Below are 25,484 nucleotides of genomic sequence, written 5' to 3' on the forward strand. Positions count from 1 at the left end.
CTCCGAGGCAAAACAACAACACTATTTGAAATGTCCTATGACTCATGTGCAGCTACAGATAAGATGTCGTTGCCTTCGATTAAACTACACTTGCTTCCTTGATTCCATGAATATGGTGTTGTTTCCTTGGTTTTTAGCAGACATGGAAAATTACATCTTAAAATTACACTCTGCGTTACCACTGCTTTTATACAAAATAGTGAAATGAGAAATTAAGTACTGTATTTAAAATTAAAAAATAATGCTATATAGAAATAAAATAGCAATCCAGGGACCTGAAAGATTTCGTTAATAAAATAATACAATATAAATCATTAATTCACTCACATTGATGGTACTGATTTAAATCAATGAATGTAGAGTTGCTTCCGATTAATGGTACAACTGTTATAAATTAAGAGCACAATTACTTTGAATTAATGGGAGAATATGGTTATAAATTATTGGTATAGTTGTTAAGAATTAATGGAGGAATTGTTTTAGATTAATGGCTTAAATATTATAAATTAATGGCTTAGATGATATAAATTAATAGTTTAAATATTGTAAATTAGTGGCTTAGATGTTGTAAATTAATAGCTTAAATGTTATAATTTAATGGCTTAGATGATATAAATTAATAGTTTAAATGTTATAAATTAATGGCTAAATGTATAAAATGTTGAGGTTATTCGATGTATAACCTTAGATGTAGAGAAAAACTAGTGGATAAATTGTAAGGCAGAAAATATATTTAAATATAAATGTAATTATAAGTAAGAATACAATTTGAGCTGGTCCAGATCCGCACGCTAGCTGTGTTACCCAATAACTGAAAAAAAACGCCGAAGCCAACGTCGCTTGTCTACTGTTTGTGGTCTGACTTCGTCGCAGTCTTTTGTCTACGCGCTGTCGATGGCTTCAGTGCTTGAGTAACTAAAAAGACCTGATGTAGAGTTTTCTTATAAGTGGTGACCACTTCAACACCCTCCCTAAAACTCTACATCTCCACAAACAATTATCTCAAATTTACAAATTATCTCTTAATATTTTTCTAACTCTTGTCGTAAATATCTAAAAATCAATTTGTCAATGCCTTCGCAAGTACATTTGCCAGACGCCTTTCTCTTTTTCATTCAAATTAATTTATTACAAAAAATACTAGAAGACTAAACAGATCATGTAGAGTTTTTCTTCTTTTTTTTTTTTTTTTTTAGAAGTGACAACCACTTCGACACCCTTCCTAAAAACTCTACATGTCTACAAACAATTACCTCTTAATATCCTTTTTATTTTTCAAACCTAACTTTTGCCTTAAATATTCAAATCTTGGTTTTGGCAACGCCTTTGTACATATATCTGCCAGTTGCTCTTCGCTTGTTACATACGTTACATCAATTTCGCCTCTATTGTATAAATCTCGCAAGAAATGATATCTTACGTCAATATGCTTACTTCTTTGATGGAATTCTGGATTCTTAATTAATTTCACGGCACTAGTATTGTCTACACATAGCATATACTTAAGGATCTCTATTTTACATTCAAGAAATATTTTCTTTAGCCACATAATTTCTTTCGCTCCTGAGGCTGCACTGACATACTCAGCTTCGGTCGTAGATAGAGCTATACATTGTTGTCGCTTACATTGCCATGTGATGGCCGCATTCGCATACTTACATACAACGCCTGATGTCGACTTTCTTGTTTCTTTGTCGCCTGCATAGTCAGCATCGCTAAAGGTTTCGAGACTGCCTGCTTTGGTATATAAGAGTCCCATGTCCGCGGTCCCTTTTATGTAGCGCAAAATTCGTTTGACTAATTTCCACTGATACTGGTTTGGATTCTCTAAATGTCTCGCCGCTATATTTATTGCAAAACTAATATCTGGTCTACTTACGGTTTGTAAAAACATTAAGTTCCCTACTGCTTCTCTGTATGGTGCGTTACAATCATTATTGCCTATGTTACTTTCGTTCCAATTAGTCTCGATAGGTGTAGAAACACTGTTTGCCACATTCATATTAAATTTTTCTAATATGTTTTCGATATATCTACTCTGATGAATGAATATTGAACCATCTTTTAATCTATTAATTTCAAGTCCAAGAAAACTCTTGACTTCTTTCGAACTCGTAATTTTGAATTCTTTATTTAAATCATCAAAAAATTTATCAATTAGAGATTCGTCTGAAGCTGCTACCAGTCCATCGTCTGCGTATATGGTCATCAACATTAATTTGTCGTCTTCTGTATAAATATAAAAACAAGGATCTGCGTTACTCTGATAAAATTTTAAGTTTGAAATATATTTTGTGAAACGTTCCGTCCAACATCTTGGAGACTGCTTTAAGCCATATAGGCTTTTTAGCAATTTACAAACGCGATTCGTACCATCATCATAACCTTTAGGTTGTTTCATATAAATATCTTCTTTCAGACTTCCATATAAAAATGCGGTTGTAATGTCAAACTGTCCGAGGTGCAAATTATTTTTGGCTGCAATACTGAGCATTAATCTAATTGTATCAAACCGAGCAACGGGACTATAGGTTTTCTTATAATCTATGCCTTCCTTTTGTGAACACCCTTTTATTACAAGTCGCGCTTTGTATCGTTCCGAATTGTCCGGATTTAGCTTTACCGTTAAAACCCACCTATTACTAAGTACCTTCTGATCTTTAGGTTTTTCTACAAGAATCCACGTCTTATTTTCATGGTGCGATTTCATTTCATCGTTCATAGCCGTTTCCCATAACTCTTTATTTTCGGAACTCATCGCTTCGTTAAAATCCACCGGTAATTTTTCCGCTACGTACGTTACTGGGCTACCATAAAAGTCGGTTCGTTTGATCTTAGCTCTATCTCTCAATTGTCTCACATTGTCGCTAGTTTCAGGAGGTTGTTTTTCATGTTCACTCTCTGCACTTTCATACGTACATGCTCTATCGCTCTGCGCACACACATCTTCGCGCTCGACAATTTTCGGCAAACTTCGCACTTTCTAGTTCGGGCTTAAATATTACGTCACGGCTTAATATAACATTTCTTACTGTCGGCACATACACTCGATACCCTCGTCCGTCATCTAGATAGCCTACCAAATATCCTTTGTTCGCCTTTTTGTCAAGTTTTTTTCTCTTCTCCGCAGGTATGTGTGCAAAGCACTCAGTACCGAAAACCCTAAACTTTTCTAAATTTGGCGGTTTCCCGTACCACAGTTCATACGGTGTTTTCTTGTCTTGTCTTGTCGGCCCGGTCTTATTTATGACATGTACTGCTGTGTTCATGGCTTCGGCCCATAAAAACAGCGGTAGATTTGGTTCTGAATATAGCATCGATCGTCCTGCCTCTACTATTGTTCTATTTTCCCTTTCTGCGACACCATTCTGTTCAGGAGTGTATGGGACGTTAATTGTGTGCCTAATTCCCTGACTTCTTAAAAATTCTTTAACTTCTTTATTTTTGAACTCTTTCCCTCCATCACTATGAATTTCTTTAATCTTATCGTTGAATTGATTCTCAACTTCTAGGCAAAAAGTTTTTAATTTTTCGATTACTTCAGACTTATGTCGTAAGAAGTAAATCTTTGTGAATTTTGAAAAATCATCCTTAAATGCAAGAAAATACAGTTTCTTGCCTAATGACTCGACTTCCACAGGTCCACATACATCCGTATAAATAATTTCGCGAGGTTTAGTCGCACGATTGATTTTCTCATGAAAACTCGATCTATGCTGTTTCCCGTACGCGCAACCTTCACAGAAAAAGCTACTATCCTCCACGACTTTCATATTCGAATTTTTTAAAAAACTTTTAACATGTCTGATGTTTTGATGACATAGCCGTTCGTGCCATAACTGCAATGTGTCCGCGTTTGACTCTGCTCTATTGCTAAAATTACAAACTGACGGTGTGATAACTCGCATATCTATTTTATACAAATTTCCGATAACAGAACCTTTTGCTATTATTTTCTGGTTTTGTAAAAACATACAATTGGTCCCTTCCTTTAAAACACAGAAATCTATGCCCCTTCTCGCAACAGATCTAATGGAAAATAGGTTTCTTTTCATACCTGGTACGTACAGAACATCGTTCATTGTACATGTTACCCATTTGCCGTCCACAAGAGTCTCTACTTTAATTTTTCCTTTGCCGCACGCATCCATGAACGTACCATCGCCGATCTCTATCTTCACCGTGTTATCGAATTCTTCAAAGACGCTGAACCATTCCCGTCGTCCTGTCATATGATCCGTAGCTCCTGAGTCGATTATCCAAACATCAGGGTTTGCCGCTTGTATCGCTGAGGTGCTTCCGAATAGACCAATTCCGCTGTGATCACGATTTTGATTTCTAGGTTCCTGGCTGTTTCTACTGTTGCTTCTTTTATTATTTTTAAAACAATTTTTACTGGTGTGGCCTTTCCTTTTGCATATAAAGCATCTAAAGCAATCCTTCTTTAGATGGCCAACTTTTCCACAATTGAAGCAGCTTGGTCCTTGTTTCTCGTATTCACATTTGCTTGACTGTTTCTGCTGTTCTCTTTTATAATTGTTACTCTTTGTTACCAGCGCCACCGATGTTTCCTGGTCGTCTTTCTTCCATCTGGTTTCTTCTGTCATCAGCCTGGTACTAAGCCTGTCTAGGGTCTTCTTTCCTTCTTCCACCGAATCCCACGCACTGTGAAAATGGTCAAATTTTTTTGGTAACACCGATAAAATGCGTGTTATCAGCATTTTCTCGCCAATTTCACTCCCAAGGGCTTTCATTTTCGCCGCTATCAATTCCAACTTTGATAGGTTGTAGGCGACATTTTCAGATTCTTCCCATTTAAAATCGAAGAACTGCTTCTGGACCATATTTAGATTCTCATCTGACTTCATGTCATATACTGTATTCAACTTTTTCCACATTTCATGTGCTGTTGTGCAACATAAAAGAAGATCCAACGGTTTCTTTCCTACTGAAGTCACGATTAATTTTCTCGCTAACCGATCTGCCTTCAAAAATCTTTCACGAGCGATTTCTTTCTCCGCGCTGTTACCTGGATGACACAGATTCCATTCACACACGTTGATCAGGTCGTCATCTTCCTCCAAAAGTGTACGCATAACAAAACGCCACTGGAGCCAGTTTTCTTCGCCGCGTAACATCTCGATCTTCGCACTTGCTGATTCCATTTTTAGCACTATCCCTTACTTCACTAAGCACAACACTTTAACAATTTATTCACTTTACGTTGCTGCCTTGCAATTTACAGCTCTGGGCCCATAACCTGTTGAGGTTATTCGATGTATAACCTTAGATGTAGAGAAAAACTAGTGGATAAATTGTAAGGCAGAAAATATATTTAAATATAAATGTAATTATAAGTAAGAATACAATTTGAGCTGGTCCAGATCCGCACGCTAGCTGTGTTACCCAATAACTGAAAAAAAACGCCGAAGCCAACGTCGCTTGTCTACTGTTTGTGGTCTGACTTCGTCGCAGTCTTTTGTCTACGCGCTGTCGATGGCTTCAGTGCTTGAGAAACTAAAAAGACCAGATGTAGAGTTTTCTTATAAGTGGTGACCACTTCAACATAAAATAACAGATCAAAAGTTAGAAATTAATGGCTTAAATGTTATAAATTAATAGTTTAAATGTTATAAATTAATGGCTAAATGTATAAAATAACAGTTCAAAAGTTAGAAATTAATGGCTTAAATGTTATAAATTAATAGCATAAATGTTATAAATTAATAGTTTAGACGTTATAAATTAATTCCTTAAATGTTATAAATTAATGGCTTGAATGTTATAAATTAATAGCTTAAGTGTTGTAAATTAATGGTTTAGATGTTATAAATTACTAGTTACAATGTTGTTGTTTGATATTTTTTCTTACTTACCTGATATTTATGTTCTTCTTCGATGTTCACTCTCCGTAATTTCAGGCACAAAAGAGCTCGCGCGCGACTTCCGTGTTCCTTATATAACTTAACAAGACGTCGATTTGTTAATCAAACGGTAACGATTTTTTGACATAGCAGGAGACGGTTTTTCCATTGTAACAAAATCAAATTGAACGATTTCTTAATTTTTTTCGTAAATTGGCATCTTTTACGATTTAATACGATATCCATTTTTATCATTGTAATAGTTTCTACAAACTAAGACTACATTCACACCTCCTTGATACTAGTTTTCGACTATCGATTAGTTTGAACAAAAAGGGAAAAGAGCCTGTATTTTCGGCCTATCGCGGGGAGACGCGCTTGCGAGATTGCGCGTCAACGGGAGTCGTAAATTCCCGTTACGATTGCAAGAATCGACACCGCGGATAGATCGATCCCCTTATTTCGGCTAGGATAATAGGGGTGGTTGAATAAGTATAACACTGTGATTAACAGAGCTATAACTTTATATATTTTCAACACTTTTACACTGATATGCAGTAACGTAGACGATATGCTAAGATATGACGTAGTCAAGGAACGAGTAAGAGAGGCAACCGAAGTAGCCTCGTAATCGACAGGATGAATGTTGTAGAAAAACTGTAGGTCGTTCTCGTAGGATTACAGAAGAAAGCTCGGTGTGGGTGTTCCCTTTTTATGAAGGACGTGGATTCGTTGTTCACACTTTTCGTGAGTAGGGTGAGGGCACGATCTATGATGTCCATTGGTTTAAGTCAATGTTAAAGAATGACTAGAGGGGATGAAGCCTCCTACCAATGTTGCTAGTTGATGTCTTGTTTAACGGAAAACCTGGATTTCCCGGTGATTAAACATTCGTTTTTTACTAAGTCACTACCAGCTTTCTCCGGGTTTCCTAATAGCGTGTAGTAAATCCAAGGGCCTTTCTAAACTGGCTATAAACAAAAAGCATCTCTAGGATATGGAGCTTATTCCGTAAATTGACGACATATGTCAAAACAATAGCATTAAAAGCTGTCATTTTACGGGTTCCTTGGATTTGTTGAGGGTCGAAGGACGGTGCGTAGACCGTCGGCGGTCAAGCAGCGCCGGATAGCGTGCAGAAGTCTTGCGCGACGTTACAGAGCCTAAGGGACGTTACTGTGAAATAAATTAAGCTATTAAATAATCAGACAGATAAAATTCATATTAAGCGTTATATTATATTATCGGTATTTGTTCATTTACTCGTGCTAATTAAAAAATAAAATGTTCTTTTTTCTTGAATAACACCTACATCTCTGTTTGAAATATTTAAAATTCTTGCTGGATGCTTACTTAAAAGTCTGGTTCTTTATTAATTCCTTTCAAGTTGAACGAGTAAATTTACTCGTTATAGTAACAACATAAAATGGCTTTTTTCTTCAATATCGCCTGCATCGATGTACGTGATACAGTTATTAATTATGTAGCGAATAATATGTACTAATTGGCTGTAATCGCGGTTAGGTACTTCTTCGTTAGATCTATCAAAGGATCTATTTGACTATATGCGAGAGACTTATTGATTCCTCGTAGAAATATCAAATTCTATGAAAATTAAATGATTTTATTCAATTAGTATTCGACAATGTCTGTCATTGTATTTTCGACCAGTCGCGGGGAGACGCGTTCGCCTGATATCACGTCAACGGGTGTCGTAAATACCCGCTACGATTATAATAATCGACACCACGAGTTGATCGATCCTCTGATTTCTGTTAAGACAATAGGGGTGATTGTTTTGATATAACACTGCATTAACAGGATGTAAAAGATATGTCGGAGATGAAAGGACATCGGAGCCTTCCTTTTGGAACTTCGGGAAAATCCCTTAACACCGTAATCTAGATTCTATCATAGGCGTAATTAAACAATTGTCGTCTTTTGATCCGATTGTATTTGTTTGAGATTTGTGATAATAAGCTTGGGCTCGAGGCGACAGCAAGTCGTCGAACGTAGCCGCGGTCACGGGATGAACGCTTTGTCTAACAAAGGTATGGAGTAATTCTATAGCTCTCCTTAAAAGAAATATTTGTGGCGGCACGCGACAGTAAACATTCCAATGGTTTCTCTCCCGTGGCTCGCCACACGCAGACCCTATTCTTCGAGTAAGATGATTGCCAGATGTCGATGCGTCTCCGCAGTACATGTTCGGCTAGCCTGAGGGCCTGTCATAAATCTTAAGATTTAGTTAACTAAAGTCCTTCAGACAGACAAAGAATCTTTGTCCCAGCTACGGGAAGATAGGAAAGACTTATTATATTTTTCAACGAACGGCGTCTCCCACTAGTAACTTTCCTTCGAGGGCGGCTAGCATCTTTTTCTAACCATCGATATGGAGATTGACCAATTAGCAGCAACGCCAATTTCCCTCACCTTCTGAACGAAGGCTATTCTCCATGAATCCAATGATTTCGTGTCCTTAGACACACCCCATCATAGTTTACCTTTGCAGCATCATCGCGACGGAAAGTCATTCTCTCGTGAGGTCGTATTAGCGAGTTACTTAGCGTCTGTACGTTCGGTGGATATTCCACGTTAGCAACTAAAACAACCAAAGGCTGCGAGCAACTGGGTAGAAATCTTGCCAATAGTTCTATTAGGCATACGAACAGCTATTAAAGAGGACCTGAACGTGACGGCAGCCGAAATGGTTTATGGCACCGGCATACAATTGCCGGCAGAATTCTTTTTACCGACTAAGCAACAGGCCAACTCGGAATGCGCAACTCGCCTAAAAGACCGAATAGAAAAGATCAGGCCTCACCCGATTACGCAACACGACGAAAAGAGAACCTTCGTGTTCCGTGATCTCGAAACATCGCCTTACGTATTTTTGCGCCACGACGCCATCGGAGACCCCTTACAACCACCCTACTACGGACTGTATAAGGTTACAGAGCGAGGAAAAAAGACCTTTACGATTAAAATAAACAACAAAAACGTAATAGTGTCCATAAACCGATTGAATTCCGCATTTTTACTAGACGATAACATTGAACACCATAGCACCGAAAAGCGTAATGTAACAACATCGCCTGGTGTCCGAAACGAACAAAGCGAAGGGGACTCAAGAGTTCATCACACTACACGCGCAGGCAGGAAAGTTCGCTTTCCCGATCGTTTCCAGGCAGGCCTTAGATAAGCTAACATTTAGATCTACCTGCGACATAGATATAAGGAAAAACGTTATCACTGGTAAGGGGGTACTGTGGCGGCACGGGTCACGGAACTTTCCGACGGCTCCGGATACAAAGCGCTACGCTGTCAAAGCGCGACACCGACGTGCCCAACGTGGGATCGATATCTTCACGCTCCTTTCGCCGAATTCTCGGAAGAGCATACACGTGCCAGCCGCGGCGGCACATCTAATGAACGCACGCTAGTGGGGGATATCGATGGGCAACGAAGGGAAGAGTCTGTTCGATCCGGAACAAAAGGACAAGCAGTCTGTCTCGAGCCGTTAAATAATAATGTCCTCAGTGCCATTGCGTAGCAAACGCGTCGATTGAACTCTCGGTGTCAATTGTTAGTAGTTAACAGTTAATAGTTATTTGTTGACTCTTCTGTTAAATTGTTTCTTAATAAACTGTTGTTCGTTAAACATCTGAGTATTCCTTATGCACCTATCACGACATACCACCTCATACTTAACGCCATCGCTACAGACTGGCGCTGATGGCAAAACTACGTAACATTATTTACAGCGCATGAAGCAAACCGTGTACACATCTTTGAACTTTTGAACAGTTTCTTCCATTTCTCCTATGAATGTCTTTATGCGATATCCAGGTTGCATTGAAATCAATCAACGTTATTAAAGTCGTAGATTTGGCGAAGTAAATTAAATATTTTCAATTCTTTTTTAAACTTATATGTCGGGTTTACATTGGAAATAGGGTTAGGGGCGTGAAACGAATCTTCGTTTGGATTACACATTGTCGATAAGCAATAGAGAAGAGATTGACTAGTGCAGATACGATTATCATAGAATTGGACAAGTAACCGTGGTAATTAGATACTCGAGAAACTAGTGACAATGATCCTAGGTTCAATAACGAATCCGCGGTCGACGGGATGATGGATGAACGTGCTCGCAAAATCTAAGTCGGACTCTTTGTTAAAACGTGGAATATCCACCGAGCGTACAGACGCTAAGTAAGTCGCTAATACGATCTCACGAGAGAATGACTTTTCGTCGCGATGATGCTGCAGAGGAAAACTATAATGGGGTGTGTCTAAGGACACGAGGTCATCGGATTCGTCGAGGATAGTCTTCGTTCAGAAAGTAAGGGAAATTGACGTTGCTGCTAATTGGTCAATCTCCAAATTGGTGATTAGAAAAAGATGCTAGCCGCCCTCCAGGGAAAGTTGCTCGTGGGAGACGTCGTTCGTTGAAAAATAGGTCTCCTCTATCTTCTCGTAGTTGGGACAAAGACTGTTTGTTTGAAGGACTTTAGTTAGCTAAATCTTAAGATTTATAACGGGCCCTCAGGCTAGCTGAAAGTGTACTGCGGAGAAGCATCGACATCTGGCAGTCATCTTTTAAGGAGAGTTATAGAATTACTTTATACCTTTGTTAGGCAAAGCGTTCATCCCGTGACCGTGGCTACGTTCGGCGACTGGCTATCGCCTTGAGCCCAAGCTCATTATCACAAATCTTGAACAAATACAATCGGATCGAAAGACGACAATTGTTTAATTACGCCTATGATAGAATCTAGATTACGGTGTTAAGGGATTTTCCCGGGGTTCCAAAGGGAAGGCTCCGATGTCCTTTCATCTCCGACACGGCCATCCTGACTATCACACGTCCTCGTGTGTAACTAAAATATTGCAATTTTTTCTTTTTTTTTTTTTTAACATTAGACTCGACGTAACTGATATTATTTACCATTCAATTAAACGTTCCAAATAAGACGAGGGTCCATTTCGACAACGAGATTTTGTTCAGAGGTTTGACAAGCAAGGAAATGAAGGAGAACTAAAATTAGTGGCGTTATAATTTGTATTCAAAGTGCTAGTTGCATTCTGTGAGTTATCAGTCAGATCGTAACGACACGACAGATCATTTTTGATTTCGTACACGGGTGAATCTTAGTTTGTTGGATCGTGTTACTACGTTGGGCGTATTACGAAGGCGCAGAGTGTCCCACTTTACGTATTACGAAGGCGCAGAGTACCACACTGGGTGCACGACCACAACGTGGTATTAATGATCCTCTGAGGTCCGTGAACTTGCATCGTTATTATCACCGTCGTTGTCATCATCGTAGACGTCTAACTCAGCAGGAACGCTGCTGTCTGGCATCTTCCTCAGTCTGTCATGTCTGCCCTTATATGATCTTTTGCCGTCTAAGGTTTCTAAGGTGTACCTATCTCCTTCCAAAATCTCTGCTGTCCTGAACGGACCTCTGAATTTCGGATCTAGCTTCGTTTGGTTCCTTTCCTCGTTTTTACGTAATACAAAATCACCAAGGTTAAACCTAACTACTTGAGCCTTATTTTTGTCGAACCTATCCTTATCGTATTTGGCACTTGCTTCTATACATTTTATCGCCTGTCGTTTTACATGGGAGATATCTACTTCTCTTTCTTCGATGTTGTCGGGTACGGACAAGCCGTAGGGTCTCGCTGTTTTACCGATTAACAGTTCCAATGGGCTCGACGTAGTCACGCGGTTGGGGGTACAATTTAAAGCCAGTTGTGTTTCCCCGATCGCGTCTTGCCAGGACCTTCCGGTCGTTTCTATTGTTGTGAAGGTATTTTTTAGCGTACCCATGATACGCTCTACCTGCCCATTGGCCCTGCTAGCACCGGTTGCTATTAAGTGGAGTTTAATATGTTTGTCTCTGCAAAAATCTTGAAATTCTTTGCCCGTTAAACATCTTCCCTGGTCCGCTATTATCCGGCAGGGGCTGCCGAATAAGAATATAGCGGACATGAGTGCTTTAATGGTATTAAGGGAGTCTATCTTACGGGTGTGGTGCAAGTATACGAACTTGGTGAAGGCGTCGACCAACACAATGACATATTCCTTCGCGTCGTTTTTACCGCTTAGTTTGCCCGTGATATCCATGTGAACCGTGTGCCAAGGTATGCTGGTCTTAGGTATGGGTGTAGTTCGGCTTGTATTTTGCCTGAACTAGCCTTAGAAACTCGACAAGCATGACAGTTCTCAACGAATTTGCGAACGTATTTCGCCATTCCTTCGAACCAGTAATACTCGTACAGTTTCTCGAGCGTTTTATCCCATCCTAAGTGCACTAATTGACTGGTGTACATGGCTGATCACGGACCACCTAAAGCTTCTTGGGACAATGGGCAAGCAGAGAGTTCTGCCTCTTCTTTGTATTTTACGGTACAGGGTGCCGGATCGTAGTTCGTAGGTGTTCGCGATGTCGTCCGCAAGCTCGTCGTTCCGCAACTTATCAACGATTTCGGTGATTTGGGGGTCGCGACGTTGCTCCACTAAGAGCCAGTCGTCGGAGATTTCGGCCAGATTGATTTCCTTTTCGGCGATTTTGTCGATCGTACGGTGATCCGAGTCTACGTGGTTCCACGAAAAGAAATCGGCGTGAGCCATTTGTTTGCCTTCCCGATACATAATGTCGAAGGTGAAAGTTTGCAGGTAGGCCCACCACCTGTAAACCCTGTCGCTTAAATGTACCTTATTACTGGATGCCTTCAGGGAATTCCAATCAGTGACAACGAGGAATTCTCGACCGTGTAGGTAATGGCGGAAAAGTTTGACGGCGTTTACAACCGCCAACGTCTCCAGTTCATAGGAATGGTATCTAGATTCCGCGGGGCTAGTCTTTTTACTGTAATATTCTACTACTCTATTTTGACCTTCGACCTTATACATCAAAATAGCCCCATATCCTTCAGAACTAGCGTCGGTATGTAGTTCTATCGGGTAGTTGGGGTCGAATATCATTAACACCGGTGCTTCGGTCAGGACGGAAATTACCTTTTGCCTTATTTTTTCATGTTTATCCGTCCAAGCTATGCTTTTGTTACCGGAAGTAAGCGCGTACAAGGGTTTCATTATCTGTGAGAATTTAGGGACGAATTTTCGGAAGTAAGAGGCTAGACCTATGAATTGTCTGAGCTGTGTGACGGTCGTTGGCGCAGGTAAAGAGCTCAGGGCGTGTATTTTACCCGGGTTGGGGCGAACTTCTCCGTCACGGATTACATACCCCAAATAAAGTACCGAGGTCGTTAGAAAAGAACATTTTGAAAAGTTGAAAGAGAATCCGGCTTTTGCGAGGGTATCCAATACGGTGTTCAATCTTTCTAGGGCTTGATCTATCGAGTCGGCAATAATTAGAACGTCATCCAAGTAAACAACAACATATGAATACGCAAGGTCGCCTAAGGCATTGAGAATGGCCCTCTGAAAAACGGAAGGTGCGTTTTTCAATCCGAACGGCATGGTTAGGTACTCGTATTGTCCGTCGGGTGTAACGAACGCCGTATACTCCGTCGAATTAGGATGAATGGGAATCTGATGAAACCCGCTGGCCATGTCTAAGCGAATGAAGTATCTGGCCTTTTGCAATCTCGCGATCTGATCCGCGATGAGGGGTAGGGGATACCGATCCGCGACCGTGTTTTTATTTAACTCTCGAAAATCTACACACAGTCTATCTGAGCCGTCCTTTTTCTTCACGAGTATCATGGGGCTCGCGAACGGCGAATTACTGGGCCTTATGATTTTTGCATCGATTAACTCGCTGATTCTCTCTCGCACTGTTCTTCGTTCTTCCTCGCTGAGTCGGTAGGGCCTTCTTTGTACGGTGATGTTGGGATCAATTATTCGAATCTCTAACTGGCCTAGAAAGAATTTCTAAGAATAGAAATCAATCGGCTCTTATCATTACCACATACTTCGGTGTCTACTTTATCAAAATCAATCTCATTTTCGACGGTTTTATGGCAAGCATTGACTGTCTTCCTTTTTGCGGATATCGAGGCCGTTGGGCGTAATGATTACATCGAATCTTACTATCTCGCGACCAATCATAATATCGTACTTTAAATGACTATCGTCAAGGACGTGAAAAGCTATCTCCAATGTAAAATCGTTAATACGTACGACGGACAAAATCTGGGACGTACTTTTAACGCAGGTATTCCCGATTCCTTGCATTACTATTACATCAGTCGTTCTCTTACCGGAAAATTTCGAGGCTACGGATTCTTTAATTAATGAGCACTCGGCTCCGGAATCGAAGTAAAACGGAAACGACTCACCCAGATGACTCAAACTACCAATTGGCGGCTTCATCTCACAGAAGTCGACTCGGGGTTTGTTCTTGAGGCTGGATTTTCTGTCTTGTTGTTGCGGACAAGCTGGTGCGATATGGCCCTCCGCCTTACACTTGAAGCAAACCAGCCCCAAGAACAATCCCCGAGTCGACTTCTGTGGGATGAAGCCGCCAGTTGGTAGTTTGAGTCATCTGGGTGAGTCGTTTCCGTTTCACTTCGATTCCGGAGCCGAGTGCTCATTAATTAGTGTTATTATTGTTATTATTATTATTGTTATTATTGTTATTGTTATTGTTATTGTTATTGTTATTGTTATTGTTATTGTTATCGTTATTGTTATTGTTATCGTTATCGTTATCGTTATCGTTATCGTTATCGTTATCGTTATTGTTATAATCGTCTATATCATTGCTGTTGTTGGTCCTTTTGGTTTAATCATCATCGTGGCACGTTTCAAAGTATAATCCCAACCTCTCCAACGGAACCATACGATACCTTTTATTAAATAACAGATAGGAAGAATTGTCTTTTGTCATTAAACGGATAATACGAAACATGAATGGCTGGTTGTACGTGACGACATTATTTTGTAAGCAATCATACCTTGTCGAGCGGTTAAATCCTGAGGATCGTTCAAATAAAGACCGTTTAATCCTCGTCCGCACGATTTCCACCACCATCCGCCTTTTAGCATGGATGCGCAGTTCAACGATGACCTATCGTTGTCCCTGTGTGAAATGAAATATCGTCTCGAACGAATAGTTGACTCTTATTACGATTAATCTATCCGATATTATCCGTTCTTCAATGCTTTTTGCTCTATGCTTTCACATAACCGAAATTGTCATTTCATGCATTCTAACAAATGAAGAAATAACGTGTTACCTGTTGTACGTGGAAAACGGATTATTGTACGAACCGTACCATGGATCGTTTAATGAGTCACCGGCATTTCCGTCGTAACCGTCAATCTCCAATTTATAATATTCTCCTTCTGAATAGATTTTGAAGTGAGAGTACTGTGCGTACCTAAACGAAAGTACATAGATATATAATTTTTGTATGCGCACGGATATACGGATGTTCCGAAACGTTCTATATCTTAAATGTACAGAGAAAATCGTCTTTGAAATCCTCTCCGATCTATTCTACACAGACATTAAAACGTCCGAACTTCGCATCCAAAATCAGTTGCAATTGTAATTTTGATATTTCTTACCTTTTGTTACCTTCGAAATCTTCGAGTTCCACCCGAAGCATGTAATCTTCGTTGTTAGTTAACATGTATATGTTTTCGTTGCCAAGCCAAAACTCTCGAGCAGGATCACCAAAACCGTTTTTATAATCAGCCCAATCACGATTGAAATTTTCTCTTGGCTCGCCGAAATCGTCTCTTCTTTAAATAACCTAGGAAAAAGTGGAAATTCTTTTTCGAATTATGATATAAAAGAAGTAGGAAGATTAAATATCTTTTACCAACGAACGCGGCTGTTTATTGTACGCACAGTTATTCTTTTTCTGTAACGACCTAAGAGTATAAGCTATCGATTCTACATTGATCCTACATTGATTCTACATTGCGAAATATACTTTTTTGGGAAAAAAAGCCCGTTCTATCACACTAGTTTTATCTCGATGCATGATGCACACGCGTATATACATATTATAGTATTTGGACGAATCTCTGATTTACCGTCCAACCTCCTTCGGCGATATCCTGCTCGCAATAAACCTTGAGAAACCAATAGGTTGTTCCACGAATTTGAAGATAATAGACACCGCTATCTCTCATGCCAGCATTTAACAAATCAACACATGAATAGTCCTGTAACGTTAAACAATATGTACATGTATTATCGTGTTTGTAAGCATTGATAATATGGAATAACGCTTTCTTTTTCTTGCGTAGATTTTTCACTCTGTTACATATTACGTACATAGATTAGTAGTTTTCTCTCTTTTTACAATATTGTTATACATATTTAATGTTTCAATTATACAATCGTATTGTAAAAACTACTTTTCTCTTTCTTTCCTTTTATTTCTTCTAGAAATATGGTATAGATTTTCAAAATTCCCATAAAGGAAGGATTAATAAAAATTTCACCGACAGGGACTTTTTACGAGCCATATTCGAACGTTTCAAAGTTGATGGTTGTACGTGATGCACATGTGTACATTATAGTGACTTTGTGTGTTATTTACGGTTTGACGAGACGAGTAATTACGAGCAACTTTAAAATGACCGTTTAAACGAAACATTCAGAATGTTAATCGATGTATTACGTAATAAATTTTTCAAATCTGAACATTTCTTTGTGTTATAGCACATACGATATGTACGTGAACGAAGGTGGGCATATGCGTAGGCATGTCGTGTATTCTATAAGTGATTTAACTATACTGTGTATGCACGATAAAATGCATATGTTTAAGATTCCTTCTTTCTCTCTCCAACCCCTTCACCCTTCCCCCTCCCTACACAATCACTCCTTTTCCGTAGTAATTGGGCCTCCCCTTGTCTACACATTCTTCACATAGAAATACAGCAGCGTTGTTGTTACGTTTACTCTCTCATCTTCTTCCGTTTCATCGCGTTCGTTCGCTTATTCGCTTACAGGGTCTTACAAGGTAACTAAACTATAGAAAAGAGAGAGGAAGAAAGAAAAAAGTATGTTTGCATAAAAGTCATGCGGTATATCGATTATTCCACTTTGGTCGGTTAAAAACCAAAGAAGAAATGAGAAAAATATAAAATACTATATAAAAACTGTTTCTAATTCGTTTGAACGGTGCCGATTACCAGTGACGTTAATTGGTACGGGTTGAGAATGTTTTTGTTGTTTATTACCTTAACATCTTTGTAATTAAGGAATGCATCGGTGGTAAAGGTGGAATTTGCTGTACTTGGTTTGTTTTTGACACTTGGAAATATAACAATGGAAATATAACGATTTTTAGACGATGATCGCTGCGAACTCGGTGATAATGGGGGGCCTATTGAAAGATTGGCTGTCGAGTTGGAGAAATTAGTGGAACCAGCTATATTGCTTGAATTAATGAAATTATTGATCGATACGGCGTTCGACGAGGTCGAGGAAGACATGGACATCGACACAGACGAAACAATGGTAGTCGGATTGACCGGTAAAACGGTTGTTTCAACTGCAATGTCATCAGAGAGTTCAACGTATCTGTGAATCGAAAGAAATTCGTTCTACATGAAACATAATAATTAATTACATAGCAATGTAATAATGGTGTTTCGTTAGTTGAACGTAGTATATTGTCGCTACACTTTCTACATATTTATTTATTTATTTATTTACTAATATTCTTTTACATCGTTCTTTCACGCATCATATACCTATGTATAATAATATATTGGAATATTTACTAACAACAGATGCAATCAATTCGAAATACGATTCTTTCACATTACACGAAACGAAAGATTTCTTTTCATCGAACGGAACAAAGCAAACAGATAAAGATAGAAATACGTATGTACATTGTCTGTTATTATTAGAGAGAAAAGATTATTTCTCGAAAAATGGAATGGAACTGACAACGTCGTAAATGCCTTTGGTTTCTATATTATTTCGTAACATGGTGTATGATAATAAAAGCAAGCGAATAAAGTATCAAAGAAGGAAAACTAACCTATTGGAGTCGTATTCGACAAGGCGATCGATCGTGGGATCTAGCAGCAATTCCGCAGGTATTGGACGCTGAGCAAGGCTAGCTACATCGTCCTCCTGCTTTCGAAGTCTATTCTCCACTCCTTCTAAATTTTCGATAATCTTATTCGTTTTCGATCTTAAATCCGCATGAATTTCACTGATCGCTCTTTCTTGTCTTTGCGTTTGTGTAAGTAATTCATCGGATTTTGGCAAGAGATCGTCCACGGAACTTTTCGTGCCAACCTGTCGAAAAAAGTATAATACCTATCTATATGGAATGCCGTCAAGTGGACATGTAAAATTGTGCATGCGGTCATACAACGTGATTAACACGGCAGGTAAACAGTGAAATTAACAATTTAGCCACATCTTCTCAGCTTACCACGACGTTCCAGACTTCATCCATTTTCTCCGATACAGTCAACAATTGGATATATTTGTTCGACGAGTCGATCGATTTTACTCTGCCTTGGTGGTGGCGGCTCGGTAGTTGTCGTTGTTGTTGTTGTAACGTTGAACGCCGGTCGACCGTTCGTACTTCCTCTCACTAATATCGCATCGTGCACGTCACTCATCATGTTGTAAATAGTTCCCAAACGATCGGAAACCAAGTTTACGTGAAACTGTAACTTTCTGTCCATATTGTTTGTCGCTTGCCTTAAATTTTCTATCCCGATCGTAATGTGATTTATTACTTCATTACTCATCGCTTTAGTGATTTCGATTACGCTCATACATTGACTGGCTTTTTTTCGCTGGCTTCGGCATTTATGTCGTCATTTTGTAACAAGTTATTATCCAATTGATGTTTCAAATCGATCAATTTATTATCTATATCCGATACCTTTTGATCAAGTGACAATAATTTTTCACCAAGAGTGAAATCGGATGATGATGTATTTTCTCGCTTCTGATGGATTGCTTGTAATTTCGGACCTGTTTTGCCAAATAAATGCCAATTTATACGATAAACTTGAACAGCGAATGGCAACCGTAGAAAGAAAAGAAGAAGAAGCATCAGTAAAAAGATAAAAGTATGGAAAAGAGACAAAGAGAACGAAAAAAGGGGAGGGGGGAAATACAGGGAAAGCAGGCTTGTATACGTGTGTACATATGTAGGTATATACCTATACAATAGGTATATATAGGTAGGTACCTATAAACTACACGTAAATACAATTGTTTTGTAAACGATATAGATAAAAGAAAACCGGCTGTAAATGTAATACAATTCAAACGACAATTTGTAGTTGCGATCCATGTTTGTTCTAACCGAGTCGATCAGTCCAATATTTTTTTTTTTTTTTTTTCTTTTCTTCTTCTATAGATACGTCTGTTAACGAATTTCTGTTTTTACGTATTAGCATTTTATGTACATACATACATACGTACCGCTTCTGATTTCACTGTCGTTTTTATCATCGCTCCTTTTTGTCGAGTATGCAGATTCAGTTGAAGAAAATTCAATTTGATGAGAATTGAAAAGTTTTAGATCTAATGTTCGTAGCTTTGTAATAACTGCATCGGTTTTATCGATATTATCATTCACGCGTGAATCCAAAGCTTCCACTCTTCTCATCAAGTGTTCCACCGCTTTGTCCAAATTTTCAATGTGCTTTAATTTTGATTCCAAAGTCGAAACTATAACCTCGAAAACGTTAAAGAGGTATTGCTCTCTGAAAAAAAAGTACCGAAAAGTATTACGATCAAAGAATGAAATTCGTTTTAATTTCAATTAAGAAATTTTCATTTCACTGGAGTAATGCAAAAGTAAGAATGTTCATCCATTGATTCGTTACATCTTAACTATCTCAACAATTAATAGAAATTTCAAAATATGAACAAATTATCAAATTTGATTAATATTAGTTATTATAAAAAGCTACAAAATTAATTCATCTTCTTTAAATAAATTAAACGATATTGATAATCGATACATCATTGCTATAAATGAGGAAAATGTTGCTCTATCTTATATAAAATAGTATCGGATCTAAGATAAAGCTGAATCTGAAACAACTTGCACAGATGTATCCTTTCTCTCGTTACGATGTAAACTGTAATTTTACGCAATCCATAGGTAGGTCAACAGTCGTACTCTCCATGGTTATTACGGTCCTTTCGAATCTTACAAATCTGTAAACTTTATAGTGTAATGCCTAAATTTGTAGAATTTGTATGTAATTGTATGTAATGTAAAATATAACGGCATTGTTGTCATTACTTTTACCACATGTACACGACTACTGAACGATAATCAACATACTTAAATAATTAACATACATATACATTATTAAGAATTACAACATATTTTCGTAAATTTTATCATTTATTCTCTTTTCGTAACGCACACGCGATATTCGTATTCGTATTCGTATTCGTGTGTGTATTCTCTGGTTTACTCTGGCTTTATTCGTCGAATAAAAATGTAATTTATAATAATAATTATATATAAATATAGTATGTAACATGCAATGATTATAGAATGTAGAATTATAGTAAAATATATACAGAAAGAAAATGACTCGCAAATATTTGCTCACTCGCTTTTACTAAATATACAGATACGATAAATATACCTTGTAAGGAGAGTAGGAAAATATCCTAATTATTAATTATTCGAACGAGGAGATCTACGTTTACCAGTTTCAATGATTTTCAAATATATTATTGTCAGGATCATGATTTTGAACAACTTTTTCCTACGTATGTTTGGGGCCCTGCTCGGCTGTAGCTTTCGAGATATGTACATATTCGTAAAAATACCTTTGCTACCTTTTATCTTGGTATCGGTTAGGTTGCTGGCAGCTTTGTGTACCGGGCAAGATGATATTACCTATACGTATGTATGCGAGTTTATGGCTCTCGCATAGATAAAGCCAAACTTGTACTGTTTCGCGTTGCAGGATCGCTGGATAGATGATTCCTCCACAGTGAAAGTGAACAACGAAAAACGGAGAGTATTTACACCAGTTCACTGGTGGATGAATACTCCGGATGAACGCTAACATATTCTTGGCGACTGAAATAGTGAATTGTTTAAATAATATATTAGAATCTGTTACTTTTTCGCTAATATTCTAAATCTTCTAAATATTTTCATGTAAATTGCAGTTTACGTTGACGTTGTACACCTGTGCTTAAAATACGGATAAATCGAAATTTTGTTCCTTTTTTTCTTCAAATTGATGAACATCTACAATTATTATTAAAATTACACATTGCACATAAGAGCAATCGGCCGAGACCCTGTAGCCTTGTAATTGAAACGCCCGCTCGTTGCAAGTTTGATAGTCCTACGTGCTATAATGAGATTATTCCTACGTAAAAATGAATTAAAAAAATTAATGACAAGTGATTAATAAGAATTATTAGTAAGGAATACTTTTTAAATCCTATTTAATTGATTTGATATGATGAGACGAAACCTTTCATGATCATAAGAATATATAATAGAATGAATAATGGAATATATAATAGAATATATAATAGAAAAGTTTGTGAAGTTAACTTATGTTTACTTTACCCTTTCCGATAATAAAAATACTTTATGATACTTATCAGCTTCTTTCGGACAAAGTTATTTTATTTTTACAATATAAAAAGTTGAGTTATCTCTTTTAATTCTTTAGAATTACGATATTACAATCATTAATGCCAGATTCATCGAGGAGCGATAAAACAAAGTATCCTCAAAGGTCACATCCATCAAACCCAGTTGTTAGATAAACTTTATGTAAAATTTTTAATCGAGAGATCTTTAGAAACACGACGATACTGCTGCTGCAGTGCGACGTGCTCGACGTATCGTCGACTGATTGTTTGAAAAATGGTTCACAATTCGATCAACTGTATAGGCAGCTGAGGTTAGTATTGCTTAAATGCGATCGATGATCGACTATGTCTACTGTCGTAGTTACGATTGGCTGAATGAGAAACAAATATTTATACAAGTATGTATTTGGTGCTGACGAGATTTACTTCTGACTGATTTCTTCACATATACTTGAACGATTCTAACTGAAGAATGAAATTTAAAACGTAATTTTATTCTATTAATTTCTACTTCGTTCCAGCTATTGCCGATTCATCTACAAGTATAGTATGTACGTATGATTATACAAATTATAATAATAAACAGGTCTCGTGTTCCTAAGCCAAAAAAAATCGTTCTCTTTACTTTCCTTCTAATTATCAAATTGTCAGATTAATATCTTATACTTTATCTATATGTAAATGAAGTTGTCTATTATAAAATTCTATCATCTCAAACGTATCGCGTAATTTTAATCGCTGATATTTCTGTTGTTTCAATTATTATGCCGACATCGTTATATAATGTTACCTTAAATAATAATAAGACCTTGTTCTTTCACGAATGCTCCTCTTAAATAAGTCTCAATAAGAATAATTGATACCATAAGCGTAATTATTATAGATATCGGTCCTTCGATTCATAGAAAACAGAAAATGTCGTTATTCTTTCAAATACAATTGTATCATATAAGGTCCATGACGTTGCAAAAAAAAAAGAGAGAAAGAAAGGTTACAATATAAACATACATGATAGAACACATGTTTTAATTTAATTTATTAAGCTATAACTGTATAATTGTTTTACTTGATCCACATTTTTAACCAGCTTATAACGAAAATGGGCATGAATATTATCGAAATTACTCTAGTGTAAAAGTACTCCGCAGCGAAACCAACGAATAAAAACTAACAACGACTATTGAAAGGTGGAAGCGGAATTACAACGAGCGCTTACAACGGACGACATTCCACAACTGATAACTTCCGTAAGATTGAAGAAGAAGAAGGAACAGAAGAAAAAGAAAGAGAGAACGGCAGAAATAAAGAACGGAACGAAGAAAAATACGCGATTTTAAAAATTCACGTACCCACGGCACTCCCGACGAAGATCACTTAATGTTCGGTTAGTTGTTCGCATGCAAGTTCTTCTTCTTCTTCTTTTTAAGCCGAACATCCATTCATTCTCAACGCTTATATATGTCGGAGAGGAAAGAACACCGGAGCCTCTGGAATGCTGGATAATCCCGCAACATTGTAACCTAGAGCCTACTATAGCTGTAATTAAACAATTGTAGTTATTCAACCTAATTGTAATTGTCCGAGATTTGTGATAGTGAGCTTGGGCTCGAGGCGACAGTCGGTCGCCAACGTGCCCGCGGTCAAGGGATGAACGTTTTGCCTAACAAAGGTATGAAGTAATTCTATAGCTCTCCTTAAAAGAAATATCTCTGGCGACACATGACAGTAAACATTCCAACGGTCTCTGTCCCGTGGCCACACGCAGTTCCTATTCTTCGAGAAAGATGATTGCCAGATGTCGATGTCTCTCCACAGTACGTGATCAGCTAGCCCGAGGGCCGTTATAAACACTAATATCTAGTTACCTAAAGTCCTTCGAACAGATAAACAGTCTTTGTCCCAACTACGGGAAGATAGGGGAGATCTATTTCTTTCAACGAACGGCGTCTCCCACTAGCAACTTTCCCTCGAGGGCGGCTAGCATCTTTTCTAACCACCGATATGGAAATTGACCAATTAGCAGCAACGCCAATTTCCCTTACTCCCTGAACGAAGACTATCCTCGACGAATCCGATGATCTCGTGCCCTTAGACACACCCCGATATAGTTTTCCTCTGTGGCATCATCGGGACGGAAAAGGCATTCTTTCACGCGATCTCATCGACTAAAGGAGTAACGTCTTCACGAATTATTATTGTTCAGACTTAGACCTCGCGAGCACGTTCGTTCATCATCCCGTTGACCGCGGATTCGTTATCGAACCCGAGACCATTGTTACTAGTATCGCGGGTGCCTAATCACCACAGTCGATTGTTAAACTTGTATCATCCGTGCCTGTGCTAATAAACTGTGTCTTTATTATATCGCAACGATGGCTAATTTCAATGAAGACTCACCAAACACCCACAATCCTAACCCCAACGCCACTCCGACATATATATGTACAAAGCAATAAGTAAATTCACCAACGATAATGTTTCTAAGTGAAGATATATACGCGAGAATGTAAATGTTCTTTTCGACTGGAACAAAACCAATTTGATCGAAGCACAAATCACGAAACACTCGGCAAAGAAAACACGACTATTACAAGTTGCAACAAACAGGAAAAGATCTTTCTTTCGCCATTACCAATTTTAAATTGTTTCATAACAATTCGTTATCATAACGAATGTTCAAGGTGATCACAGCGGAGTTTATCCCCATCCTCTTCGATATAACACTTTGATCACCGTATACGCACCAAGGATAAGATGAGATGATGAACTTAAGCGAATCCTATATTTTTCTCATTTTTCTCTTTGTAGCAAAATCATTACTTGTTCTGTTGGTTTCGCTCTACTTTTAATATTCGTTCGCCTTGATCGAAATATATACGACCGTTGTCATTACGAACATTGACATTCCCTTGATGAAGACACACACACACACACACACGGTAAATGAGTAATTAGTATAGTCTCTTAGAAACGACTTAAAAAAGAAAGACAAAAGACCGTATCAATTTGTTGTATTTATATGTGCGCAACTGTTCCACAGACAAAATCAGAACCATTATTTAATTCTTTTGAATCTCGATGATTACGCGCACTTCGCACTGAATGTTGTGTATGACACCTGTTCCGTTTTCTTCCAAGTTCGATGATCTATCCGTTCTTCTCTTCTTCCTAGATATATAAGTTCGATATAAATTGAAACATAGATAAACCCTATGTCATATACGATTGTGCATCACCCTTCCTTATTCTAATGTTTTTCACTTTATTGTTCGTACGTCTCCTGAAATAACGAGCAAAATATACAACAGTAATACGCAATTATGCGCACCGTATTTTAAATTCGATACAAACAATCAGACTGCCGACACCATAAAGCACCAACAAGTTCCCGATCGCCGCTAAATAGTAAGAGTTACTTTCACGTACATACGTGTCCGCTTTGAAAGAGTGCTTGTACCTCTCCCCACTGATCTACCGACCATTCTGTGGTCTTTTTCCGTCCTTTCCCTCTGTAAGGCTATGATCCGATCTGAAACGGTTCGATCCGTTTGAATTCGTACTGTTCCGTTTCGTTGCAACTTCTTCTTCCCCTTCCTTTGCGTTGCCCTTCTCTTTCTCACCCTACCTACCACTCTACCCCTTCTTGACTGATGTCGTTGCCAGCGTCACCAGGAGAAGTTCCTATCGCAGGAACAAGATGACGTCACTTATAAAACGAAGACATACATGTATGTGACCATACGCGAATACGACTGTCAGTCCCCATCATTGTCTTGCCCCTTCGCTTATTTGAGTGCATCTATAGTACGAGATATTCCGTCATTCTATGCTACTACTACATACACCATAAATACTGTTTTAATTCTTACTGCTGCCGTTCTTCATGCTTCCAAACTTTCAACAGTTCCAACAGCCATTTTACTTCTACTTTTGACTTTCTGACAATATCGATTACAGTTGATTGAAAAATAAGCAGGAATAAACCGAACATTACCTGCGTATGATATATTAATTTGTAAATACATATCTATATCGCATCGATATCTATCTA

At 38.2% G+C, this 25,484-nt stretch overlaps 1 pseudogene; it reads right to left on the reverse strand.

Moving 5' to 3' along the window:
• Positions 1-844: 844 nt before the first annotated feature.
• Positions 845-19,983, reverse strand: LOC138189436 (uncharacterized; annotated as a pseudogene).
• Between the last annotated feature and the right edge of the window lie 5,501 nt (positions 19,984-25,484).

This window comes from Bombus flavifrons, unplaced genomic scaffold, assembly GCF_040668555.2.
Source record: "Bombus flavifrons isolate JBK064 unplaced genomic scaffold, iyBomFlav1_principal scaffold0042, whole genome shotgun sequence".
NCBI classification, from domain to species: Eukaryota; Metazoa; Arthropoda; class Insecta; order Hymenoptera; family Apidae; genus Bombus; species Bombus flavifrons.